Genomic DNA, 13,872 nt, shown 5'->3' with positions numbered 1-13,872 from the left:
TCCCTGACAGCTTTGTGGGGATAATGAGACCCATAGACCGTTAAAATTATATACACTCTCATTTTTAAGGTGCCTCAGCCTGGCACCCGGTGTGATCAGCATTTATGATGATAGAGATAGCCAAGCAGGCTCGATTGTAGACACCACTGGTTTGCGGTGAGGCTTGGTTCCCTGGAATAGTAATTTTGGGTGTATATTTAGATGCAAAGACGCAATCAAACCTTGATGCGTTTCAGCCAAAAGGAACGGCCGTCATCAGGAAGCTTTGAAGTTCCTGAGAATGGCCATTGCTATCGGCTGAAACACGTCAAGGTTTCCGAAATTACTATTCCAGGGAACAGAGCCTCACTGTGGACCAGTCACGTCTACAATCGAGACTGACTGGCTATCCCTATCATCATATATGCTGAGTGTATATACTTTTAACTTCTATTTTTTACAAATAAACCAACAATTTTTACACTATGGAAGCCTCCCTGTGTTGTTTCTCTCTCCCCATTCATGGAGGAATATTCTGAGTATAGCTGACCTGGATTGCACCATCTAGGGTTCTCATTATCCCCACAAAGTGCAGGTGACCATTCTAACGATAGATGGTCAACTCATAAGGGTAAGTGCACATCCATGTGGGGCACCTGTATCTGCACACCGAATTGGAGCACTTGTTTCTGATCATAGCATGAGCGCTTTACCTCACATTGAAGTGGGACTAGGACTATGAATCATATTGTTTTTTGCACTTGTTACACTGTATAGCTGAGCATGGTGTTCATTCCTAGAGATGGCCTGCCGGTTTGCCCGGCAGTCGTTTTGCGGGGGAACTTTGCTCATTCGCTGTCCGCCAAACCGGCGAACATCTGGAGATGTTTGCGGCGGTCCGCAATGTTACATGGGTAAGAACTTTGACCTATGACACATCCATCAGGTGGTGCAGGGCAGCCAATTGAGACATTTCAGCACATGGAAATACCCCTACCTTATAAATAGACCTGATCTGGCGGCCATCTTTCATTCTGCTTTTTGTCAGTGTAGGGAGAAGGTGCTGTTTGGAGCAGGGACAGGCTGTATTCAATCAAATAGCTATCTAAAGCCTCGTACACACGATAGGTTAACCAGAGCACAATGGTCTGAAGGACTGTCCTAGGTTAACCGATGAAGCTGACTGATGGTCAGTCATGCCTACACACCATAGGTTAAATAACCGATCGTGTCAGAACGCGGTGACGTAAAACACAACGACGTGCTGAAAAAAATGAAGCATGCGTTGACTTGATTCTGAGAATGCGTGGATTTTTAACCAATGGTTGTGCCTACTAACGATCGGTTTTGACCTATCGGTTACCAATCCATAGGTTAATTTTAAAGCAAGTTGTCTTTTTTTTAACCTATGCTTAAAGTGGAGTTCCACCCATTTTTTTATGTTTGTCTGTGCTGCATGCTCTAATCTCATAGTGTTCAGAATGGACAATTTTTATATAATTTGTTGCTTGTAAATACCTTTATTTTGTAGTCCTTCATTACTTCCTCCTCCTTATTTGCCTAGGCTATTTGCAAGGGTTTCTGGGATAGGCATCATGTTTCCCAGTAGTCCTTGCAAACCTGACTGAAACCTATTACATTGCTTGTGCACTGAGCATGTGCGAGATATGCAAAGCTGAAATCCAGGAAGTCATACAGTCTGGCTTCATGATGCCCACACTTAAGATGGTCACGGTCTATTTCTAGATTATAAACTATTTAAATGCTGTAACAACCTAACAAAACGGACCTTAGTTTACAGACTAACTTTACTAGACTACATTAAGCTTGTGTATTACAGGGGTATTTATATTTAAAAAGTGAAATTGTGGGTGGAACTCCCCTTTAAATAACCTATGGGGCCCACACACGATCGGTTTTGACCGATGAAAATGGTCCTTCAGACCGTTGTCCTCTGGTTAACCTATCGTGTGTACGAGGCTTTAAAGTCCTTTTAAGGACTGCTATAGGTGTGCTACTGTGCAGTATATAGGTGTCTAATACATTCATATACTTTTTGTCAGTGTAGGGAGAGGTTGATGTTTCCAGCAGGGACAGGCTGTATTCAATCAAATAGCTATCTAAAAGGTCCACAAAAGTCCTTTTAAGGACTGGTATACAGTAGGTGTGCTACTTGCTGTGCAGTATATAGGTGTCTAATGCATTCATATACTTTTTGTCAGTGTATAGGTGTGCTACTTGCTCTGCAGTACATAGGTGTGTAGAGCAAGTAGTACAGTGCAGTTCATAGGTGTGTAGAGCAATTCATTCATATACTTTTTGTGAGTGTAGGGAGAGGTTGGCATTTCCAGCAGGGACAAACTTTAGCGACACAAATGGCTACCAAACAGGTCCACAAAAGTCCTTTCAAGCACTGGTATAGGTGTGCTACTTGCTCTGAAGTACATAGGTGTGTAATACAATCATATACTTTTTGTCAGTGTAGGGAGAGGTTGGCGTTTCCAGCAGGGACAGACTGTAGCGACACAAATCGCTACCTAAAAGGTCCACAAAAGTCATTTCAAGCACTGGTATAGGTGTGCTACTTCTACTAGTATATAGGTGTAATATACACTTATAATATATTTTCGAATATAGAAAGCATATTATAGTGGATTTAGATTGTGCAGCATTGTGACTGGCGGTGTATTTGGTTACTGCTGAATTTTTGCCTCTTTCGCTGCGTTACCTCTGCTACACAAAAAAATCCTGAAAAAAAAGTTTCATAACTGGTGCGATAAACCAGTGGCCCCCTAAAACGACAGATTTTGTTATATACCTTCTTCCACATATACTGCGCTTCTCTAGAGACTTTTGTTGTCACAGGGTCATTTAAAAAATTATAGGCAGAGGAAGAGGCAGGCCCTTCTGCAGGGGTGGTAGGGGTAGGGCAGGAGCACCAGGCCAGAGCAGTGGCACAATGTTTGTTCGATTACGTCAAAGAACGCACCAGACTTGGTTGAGTGGCTCACCACCAACACCACAACCACCACCATATACCCTCCACTTGAGTCACAGAAATTATTTTCCGATCCATCAGAAGACATTTCGGATGCACAGCCATTCTTGGCATTGGATCAGGAAGAGGAGGTAGCAACAGCCGGTACTCAGCAATCTGACGACAGTACTCAGATCAGCCCAAGGAGGTTGGTGCCCGCTGTTGTTGCCTACTCCGAGATCTCTATTGTTAGTGATGGGGAAGGTGATGTCGATGATGACGTGTCTACAGACGTCACGTGGGTGCCCACAAGAGAGGAAGAGGAGAGGAGTTCAGAGGGAGAGATGGACCAGCAGATAGGGAGGAGAAGCAGGCCGAACTTACATTGCACAGGAGGGACAAACCAGACTCCTAATGTATCAGGAGCGAACCATCAACCATGTACGGTCACATCTGGCACTCCCAGGACGCCGTCCCATGGCTCCACAGTGTGGGCTTTTTTTAACGTGTCCACTGCAGACAATAGTGTTGCCATCTGCAGCCTTTGCAGTCAATGCATAAGTCGCGGTAAGCCCAATACTCACCTAGGGAAGACCGCCTTAAGAAGGCACCTGGCCTCCCATCACCGAGCCCAGTGGGAGGAACGCCATCAGAACCCACAAATCCACACTCCAGGCTCTCACCATCCAGCCTCTTCTCCTTCTCCTTCCCCTCTATGCTCACAATTGTCCTCCACTCCACCTTCCATCATGCCTTCCTCACGTTTTTCTGCAAACAGGCAGGCTTCCGTGGCCCAAATGTTCGATCATAAAAAAACGATGACGCCAGCTATATGTACTCGCAAAGTACCTGAGCTATATTGCCTCTCATACGCAATTAATACTTGTTACTACAAACACTATATGTACTCTCAAAGTACCTGAGCTATATTGCCTCTCATACGCAATTAATACTTGTTACTACTAATACTATATGTACTCTCAAAGTACCTGAGCTATATTGCCTCTCATACACAATTAATACTTGTTACTACAAATACTATATGTACTCTCAAAGTACCTGAGCTATATTGCCTCTCATACCTTTCTATTAGTTGCCAGTACAACTTGTGTATTATACGTGTATCCTCAAAGTACCTGAGCTACACTATCTCTCGTATGCAATTAATACTTGTTACTACAAATACAATTTACTACGTGCTTGACAGAAGTATAAAATACTTATAGGCCTTGTCCTAATTGTTGAACATATTCGCTCTAACTTTACAATGCTAGGGGTTGATGCTATTTCATAGCATCTCCCCTAGTGGCCTAAATACATTTCTACATGCTAAGGTTGATATGATGTAGAGAATCCCCAAACTCCTGTTGCTAGGAGTGATGCCTGGGGTCCCTTGCTGATAATCACCTGCATGTAGTGGTGTATTGGGATATTGACCTTGAACTAATTTTAAACACTATGGGCCAGATTCACAAAGAGATACGACGGTGTATCTACAGATACACCATCGTATCTCTGACTTACACTGGTCCTATCTATGCGCCTGATTCATAGAATCAGATACGCATAGATAGGGCTAAGATCTGACAGTGTTACACTGTGTTACACTGTCGGATCTTTTTTTCAATTTAAAAATGGCGCCGTGGGCGTTCCCGCTGATTTACGATAAATAATATGTAAATCAGCGAGATACGCAAATTCACGAACGTACACGGACCCGACGCAGTGTTCTTACATCGTTTCCGTAGCGGCTTTCCCGGCGTATACTTACCCCTGCTTTTATCAGGCGCAGCCAATGTTAAGTATAGCCGGCGTTCCCGCATCGAATTTGAATTTTTTAACGTCGTTTGCGTAAGTCGTTCTCGAATACGAACGGACGTCGTTTACGTAAGCGTCGAAACCACTGACGTCCTAGCGACGTCAGTGGGAGCAATGCACGCCGGGAAATTTCGCGGACGGCGCATGCACATTTAAATCGGCGCGGGAACGCGCCTGATTTAAATAGTACACTCCCCCTAGCCGCGGAATTTGAATTCCGCCGGGGGATTTGCGATCCGCCGCCGCAAGTTTGGAGGTAAGTGGTTTGTGAATTACCCACTTGCCTCCCAAACTTGCGGGAGGGGATCTTAAATCAGGTAGATCGAGCGGATCTATAGATCCGCTGATCTACATGAATCTGGCCCTAAGCCTTGGTCACATGTTGTAATGCGTCCATGCTTAGTAGCTCAACACCTTTCTTTCTGTGACACAGAGATGATGTATAGATCCTCCAAACTCCTGTTGCGAGGAGTGATGCCTGGGGCCTACTGAGTTGTCGCATAGAGAATCGCATTGAATTCCTTGCTAACCGCAGTTGTGGTTCACTCCATTCACCAGTGCTGTTACAATGCCTAATGTACCACCAGCCACAGAATACAAGGTTGTTTGTTGTCAGGTGAATGCCTGTGGTCATGGGCTAATTTTTGGGGCCTGTAATGACCGACACTTACTTCTGTATCTGGTGAATGCCTAATGTACCACCAGCCACAGAATACAAGGTTGTTTGCTGTCAGGTGAACGCCTGTGGGCTAATTTTTGGGGCCTGTAATGGTCGACACTTACTTCTGTATCCAGTGAATAGCTTAATGTACCTCCAGCCACAGAATACAAAGTTGTTTGCTGTCAGGTGAATGCCTGTCGGCTATTTTTTGGGGCTTGTAATGGCCGGCACTTACTTATGTATCCGATTTTTCACGTAATACTTCTGGTAGGTCAGTGTCCATTTTGTGGGACTATTTGTGCACAGCTAGTAAGTATTTTGTGGCTGCAAATATGACCTGTAGGTTTTTTTAATATTCGCCTGCTATTAAAGTCAATGGGGCCCGCCACAAACTTGCGGTTCGCGGACATTTGCGAAAGTTTGTGGTTAGTGTCCCGTCGGATGTTCGTTCATCACTATTCATTCCTTCTTCCATGTCATATATATCTGTGATTTTTTTTATAGATTTTTTATAGATTTATTGTTATTTGATTACATATATACTTGTGATTTTTTATTATTATTTTTAATTTTATATTTATTTTTATATTCATTTTTATTTGTTGTATGATGTAATTTCTATCAATAGCTATTGTATTGCCGTAATTTTTTTGCCCATCTCTTCCGGACGTTCCATCCTTAATACAGGAACCCCGTATTATCTCCAGCTTGAAAAAGCAGTGTGCATGCCCTAAAGTAGCATTGCTCATGCTCCAAACGTGTCACAATGCATTTTGGGAGCTGTGTAAAACAAGTATATTTTCAACTTTTTTTCCACATTTTTCAAGAACTGGAAAATACATGTTCCAAAGACTCATTATGCCTCAAAGAATATATGTTGGGGTGTTTGCTTTCCAAAATGGGGTCATTTTGTGGGTACTTCCATTGTCCTGGTGCTCCAGGCCTTTATGATGATAGGTCATCAGTAAATTAAATGTGTAATTTATGCCTTTAGAATGACTGAAGGCGCTACTTGGATGTTGGGCCTCTGTATGTGGCCAGGCTGTGGAAAAGTTTTACATATGTGGTATCACCATACTCAGGACGAGTAGCAAAATGTATTTTGGGGTGTCATTTTTGCTATGTACATGCAGTTAGAAATATCTTATAAATTGACAACTTTGTAAAAAAAAATAGGTTTTTATTTTCTTTCCACATTTTTCAAAAACTTGTGGGAAAAAAATCACGTTTTATTTTTATTTTTTTAACATACTGTCATCAGTCAGTGTCTCTGATCACTGCCACATCAGTCATATGATGACGCTGTACTGCACTGGTAACCGTATGTTAAAAAAAAACTTTTCTAGATTTTTAGAGACAGACTATCAGTACTTCAGAATTTATACATTTTTAAATATACTGTATATACCATAGTTTGTCAAAGTTAAAACTTCAGCACAAACCAATTTGTATACACTTATTGGGATTTTTTTTTACCAAAGACATGTAGCAGAATACATTTTGCTCATGACGAAATTTGATTTTATTGGATATGTTTTATAACGAAAAGTAAAAAATATTGTTTTGTTTCAACCTTTTCCGTCTTTTTTCTTTGCAAACAATTAAAAACCAAGTGGTGATCAAATACCACCAAAAGAAAGCTCTATTTGTCTGAAAAATATTCTAAAAATTCTATTTGAATACAGTGTTGCATGACCGTGAAATTGTCAGTTTAAGAAACGCAGTGCTGAATAGCAAAAAATGCCCTTGTCATGAAGGGGGTAAAACCTTCCTGAACCGAGATGGTTAAATACATTTTCTAAAGCATTATATATTGCATTTGGTAATAACTAATTATGGTTTGTAAATATGTCAATGATGAAGGGAAATGTTCCATCTCGGATCATAAAAAAACAAAATGTTATTGTTTGTTTTTAATTTTATAAAAGTGTGCTTCAGTATAAACATTATTTGTCATGTCTATGTCGTTACTGCATACATGAAGTTTTATTAAAATCCACTAGGTGGCAGAGCTACTTTAGGAATAAAATAGGATGCTTGAAATGTATTATCGTAGAGTATACAATATATCTTACCTTGCTACTTTGCAGTGGTGTCAAACACAGATCTATAGAAAATTGCAATCACAGCCCCTTTTTGTAAATTATGAAAGCATTTCTTCTTTAAATCTCTTGTTTAAATTCTCATAACCTGTGGAATTTTGGATATATGTCTTATATGATTTCATAAGCTAGACTAGATATTGACTTCTCTGGGTCTCTCTGCTTGCTTGCAGCTTTTTCTGTGTCTTTCAGTGTCTCCTATGAGATTGTACATTTGGGACATACATTTTTGAATGCATATGACCCTGAGTAACACTCAGGAGACGGATGGGGAGGCAGCGATTCCCCCCCCACCCCCCCGTGGGAGACGGGATGGAAAGGCGGTGATCACCCTGCCATAGGTGACGGATGGGAAGGCAGCAATCAGAAGCCTCCTTACTTTAGGAGGCAGATGACAAGGGCTGCTTCTCCTTGCTCCAGCTACTCCTCGCTCCGGGGCCATTGCTTCTCCTCCCAGCCGAACAGGAAGTGGGTGCTGAGACCCGATTGGCCTAAGACTCCCGAGCCAATTGGGTCTCAGGACTCGCTTCCTGATTGGCTGGGAGGAGAATTAGGAAACCCATAGTGAATATTAATTTGCTATTGTCACACAACTAGGTGGGCTTATGGCGCAGTGGAGCCAATTAGAGCCTCAGTCTTTAATCATGTGCTTAAAAATGCGTACGACGCCCTGCTAGATTAGGGGCTGGGCACATGGATTAGGAGGATGGCCTGTATGGTAAGTGGCCCACCTGAAGAAGAATTACAGGCTTGGTATATTTTTACATAGGTAAATTGGTCCAGCATTGATCAATGTAGCTATGTCTATGCCATACCTGACCAATGCTCCTGGAAATCACTGTAGTAGATACCTCTATTTCAGTGATCTCCATTTGCTTCAGGGTACTGAACTGAGCAGCCGGCTTGATGCATTTTTAACACAGGAAATCAACTGCTCACCACATGCCCCACTCAGAGAATACATTGCATCTTCTGAATGAATGCAAAGCATTCTCTGATTGGATGAGTTGAGAGTGGTGATATCCTGCTCTGCACTTCACCCAATCAGAGAATTCTTTTCATACTAGACATGTGCATTCGTTTTCGTCTGAATGCATTTTTGTCCGAATTTCAGGTATTTTCGTTATCGTTTTAACAAACGAAAACGAATGCGCAGAATACGAGAATCGAAAGATCCGACATAAACAAATGCTTTATTTTCGTTTTTGTTGCAACAACAGTTCGATAGACATAGGAGATTCGACATGGCGCTGACAATAACAATCTGTATCTATCGAACCTGTGGTCGAATGTGCCTAACCTTAACTCTATTAGTCCAAGATTATTCTACATAGAGAGAAAAGATTCGACATAGAGAGAAAAGATTTGACATTATAGAGAGAAAAGATCGCTGCTGAAATTGGGAGGGGGAAGTAAAATAAAAATAATTATGATGATGAATGTTATTGGCTGATTGTAACCAAAGAGGAGGAGCAGTAAAATAGCTAGAACTAACTTGACAATTCAACATGGACGACAAAGTTTAGACAAAACATTGGAAAACATATAAACGTAGAATCTGTCATTGAAGGCTTATGGTGTCTGTCAAAAGTTCTAAGAAGATTCGACGGAGCAGCTAAACTGTACAACGCCGCAATCATACATTTCCGGTCAAATGCTCGGCCCATAGGCTATAGAAAAATTCTATTGTTGGTTGACTAGTAATAATAATTAAGAAATATAATTATTACTAGTCATACAACATTAGGATTCTACTATAGCTAGCTTGTAGGCGGAACATTCGACCGGAAATGTACGATTGCAGCGTCCTACAGTTTCGCTGCTCCGTCGAATCTTCTATGAACATTCGACAGACACCATAAGCCTTCAGTGACAGATTCAACCTTAATTCATTCAGATTTTCGGACGAATGCAATTTCTAACGAAAAACAAAATAAATAAAAAGGAATTTCGGGAGTAACTACATAACCACACCCACAGTGCACCATTACCGTATTCCAGCTAACCTTAGTAACTGGAATACACCTGAGGGGCACATACCACCGATGAGTCCCTCACACTTCCATCTCAACCGTATTTTCTTCCACCGTCAAAAGACCAACCACTGCCTCTCGATCCTCTGCCATGACGTCCTCTGCTCATAATGCACCTGCAAACAGATAAAGCAAACCAACCAAAACATTTTTTCCTGCTTGTCACCTGTCCCTTCTCTGCTGTCCAGGAGACCCCACCTATCCCTTAAATCACTGCCACAAACCCCTCCTCGTCCTGTTGCCCCAACCAATCCATCTCTCCCCCATTCTCCAGCTACAATCCTTAACCCCATAGTTTTTTCCCCTTCTCACCCTTTCATGCTGGCCCTGCACTATCTTTCATTTTACTTTCTCTCGCTCTTTTTACTTTTTCCCACAAACGTCTCCTAACTTGATCTGAAAACTGCTTAAAAATTTTCAGCAAATGCGCTTGAAATTGGCTGAAAACTTTGTTAAAACTTTTTGTGCACAATGCTTTTATCTTTCCTGAAGGCCATGTGAACAATCTTTTGCCATTTTTTCATTTAGAAAAGAGATCTTTTTTTTTTTTTGCTATGTGTGTATGTCATTAGGCCTCATTCAAACCCATGTTTGCAGATTGCAGATGCATTTTGCGTTTTTCAGTGCATGCTTTTCATCCATTGAAGTCTATGGAACCAAAAAGCAGAAAAAAGTCTCTTTCCATAAAATGCACAGATGAAAACTGAAAACACGCTAAAGGTGTGAACCAGGCCTGAGGGAGATTTCCCTTCATATTCTGTCCTGTGGACTCAACAGGAGGAGAAGGTTATCTTTCCAATGTGAAGGAAATCCCTTGTTAACCACTTAAGACCCAGACCAAAATGCAGGTAAAGGACCAGGCCCCTTTTTGCGATTCGGCACTGCATTACTTTAACTGACAATTGCGCGGTCGTGCGACGTGGCTCCCAAACAAAATTGGCGTCCTTTTTTTCCCACAAATAGAGCTTTCTTTTGGTGGTATTTGATCACTTCTGCGGTTTTTATTTTTTGCGCTATAAACAAAAATAGAGCGACAATTTTGAAAAAAATTCAATATTTTTTACTTTTTCCTATAATAAATATCCCCTAAAAATATGTAAAAAACAATTTTTTTTTGTTCCTCAGTTTAGGCTGATACGTATTCTTCTACCTAAGTTAAGCTTGGGCGTACGTGCAGCAAAGCACGCGACTGCAACCTGTCTGGACAAGTTCTTCAAGTGGGAGGAGCCACCCTCCCCTGCACGGGACGTATTATTGGATTTCGCGCCAAGCCAGCAGAGCACCGCCCATCAGCAAGGAAGAAGGAGAACCGCATGGTGATGTCTGCCTTCCTGCAACCGAGTGTTGCCGCTCCGCGACTGAGGGCCCCAACTACCTCGCCAAGGGTTCTCATCATGTTTGCACCGCCGGGATTGTCTGTCTCTGACACAGGCATTCGTTTTACCACAGAAGGACAGTTTGTGCTATTGTCCAGCGGAGGAACGGAGATGCTTGGACTGACCTGCCCTCAGTGCGAGAACTTGTCCGCCAAGATTCAGCCTTTCGCCCGATGCCAGAGATGCCGGGCCTATTTGTTCGTCGCCATATCTCTCGTTAAGACTCCAAGGGCGTACAGGGTGAATTTCATCACAGCTGCCATCACCGCGGAGGAGGAACCCACAAGGCCGGAGCCATCCCCATCAGTGGAGCTCGTAGAGCCGGAGGCTTCCAACATAGAGGTCATCTCGGTTTCATCAACCCTGACCTTGCAATCGGCTACCCTGCCATCTTGCTCCCCGAAGGTAAGCCCTATGACCGAAGATGACCCAACTAGTGTGACCAGCTTATCGGACGTGACCAGTTTATCGGACGTGACAAAATTACAGGCCGATACCACTTCGGAGAACACCCCATCCACAGCGATCTCCGTGTGGCGTACCTCAGTCAAAGTGGGACTGTTCCAGCCTCCCGCGGCTGTGGTCGAGGCCTACCCTCCTGCCACTCCTTGCCGGATCGGGCCAAAGATCCCACAGCCAAACCTTGTGACTATATACTGTACCTGTGGAGGAGCTGCACTCCTCCGAGCTTGATTCTGTGTCTGAAGATGAGGACACACTGGAAAGTTTGTTTGAACCAAGGTTCCCGGAGTCGCAGGGCCTTGGAGGATCTCGTGTCATTCCCGGTACTCGGAGGAGGAGGAAGAAGCGCTCTGGCCGGAGCGCATCCCGTGGGTCTCAGCAGCCATCCGAGAACGTTACGCAGCTAACCTGGGGAGTCGGTGAGTCTATTTCTGTTCCCTCTATCTCACTCACCGCCCCTGTGCTCCTTGTTGCTCCCGTATTGAGAAGGGCACCGGATGCTTTAGTGCTGCTGGGACGAGGAGACTCGCGGAACCTACCCAATTTGGCTCCCTTACAGTATGTGGTAATCCAAAGGGTTGCTACTGAATATGGATACAAATATCCGTATGTGCCACCTTCCCTTTTGTCACAGATTGACCAAGAACGGGAAGCTTGGTGCCAGGAAGCTGTTTGGTCATATTTAAAAGTACCTCGTATCCTCGTGGGTGCAGACCCAAGGCTGCCTCATTTGAAAGACATATTCGAGAGATGCCACCGCGACTGGAGCTGGGGCCGGCATATCTATAGAGACCGGGTTGTGCTGAAATTTCCTGGGAGAGAGGATCAGGTGTTTTCAGTCACCAAGTCCACAGTAAATGGTGACACTGTTATTTTGCCTGACCCCCGATTTTATAAGTAAAATACATGTGGGCTTTGTATAGCTTACTAACCTTCAAGAAGTTTTGGACAAGGTTTTTCTTTGCTCCCACTTTTGTTGTTTCTCCCAGTTTTCCCCTTTCCCTCTGGCCTCTCCGGATCCACATCAGAACTATTGTGAAGAAATTTGGAGGGGTTGGGTTCAGTCAGTTAGAGTGGGGGTCCTTGCCAACTTCTCCACAGCAGTAAAGGGAGATCCGACAAGAAGGGAATTGTTCTGCCTTTTTACTTCCCTTTTGCTGCTATTTCTTTACACTTGAACTGGACTGCCGCAGTACCAGCGCACTGACCGCTAGGGGCAGTGTTCTGCAACGTTTACATTGCAGGACAGAAATGTTATTTATTTTTATATTTTATATTCTTGCAACAGAGATTATTGCTCAAGCACTTACATTTAGGACTCCCTGGGAGGAAAGGAGATTTTGCGCTCAGACGTAAGCGTGCAGTCTCAATTCTGACCTTGGAGGTTGTACATAGATAGGAATTTTATTTTGTATACTGTGAATGTTTTAGATTTCCTATGCAGGTTCTGGACCCACCTACTACCAACACTGCAGAGAATGGGCAGCTAGATAGATAGGGTTGTATATGTTTGTATGTCATGTGTTATTTAAATGATGCCAATATTGTAATTAATGTTACAATTGTGTTCTCTTCTCTTTTCTTCCCCCTTTCCTATCTGGTTAGCAAGTATCAGGCTGGCATTCAGGCTTGAATGCCTTAGGACACTGGGGACAGTGTCATTTCAAGTGGGGGGAGTATGTAGCGTCCCCCTACTTTCAGTATGGGCACTACGCTAAAGTTAATGGGGAATGGGAGAGTTATTTTGCTCCCATTCACAATTTGCTAAATTTTGGGCTGCTGTCATTCCTGAACTGTCCTGTAGGTCAGTCTGCGCTCCAGGGGTGTCGTTTCCACCCCTCGGCGACAGGTGGTGCTAGAGGGGTTCTGGCAGAGCCACTTTTCCCCAGCAGCCAATTAGAGGATTTTCCCCTTCGCGGGGCATGCTGGGGGAGGTTATATATGTGGCAGACGCCATTTTTCCTTGGTTCTTCGTGGGTTCCAGGTGCGGCACCCACCTTTAGGGTGTGCGCATCCAACGGACCCCGGCGATGGCCTACCAGGCCGGGGTCGCATTCTACGTGGAGTTCCATGTTCCTAAGAGTGGCCCCAGTGACTTACTGGGTCCCCAGTTCTATTGAAAAGATCCCAGGCTGGGTGCCGCTCGATTGGGGGGTCGGCTTGAGGAGAACCCGGAGGCAGGTTGTCCAACAGGGCTTGAACGAACCATCAGGGATCTGGTGACCGGAATGTTGACAGGTACACTTTGCTGTCATCCGGTGACCTATGTTTAAACCTACTGGGAGGATTCGCTCAATTCGTCCATTTAGCTTATTCAAGTAATAGGCCTGTGGCAGAGGCCCTAGAGCCAGGTCTGTGGCAGACACCTGTTCCTCCCAGCAATCTAAAGTGACACTTCGGCTGCCAGGCTCGTGACAGGAGTCTGTCCGGGGGCACTTCACCCACTCTGGCTAGAGTGGCGACG

The sequence above is a fragment of the Rana temporaria genome, chromosome 5 (assembly GCF_905171775.1).
Source record: "Rana temporaria chromosome 5, aRanTem1.1, whole genome shotgun sequence".
In the NCBI taxonomy this organism is placed as follows: Eukaryota; Metazoa; Chordata; class Amphibia; order Anura; family Ranidae; genus Rana; species Rana temporaria.
The sequence above is the reverse complement of the archived record's forward strand: the minus strand, read 5'-3'. Positions refer to the sequence as shown.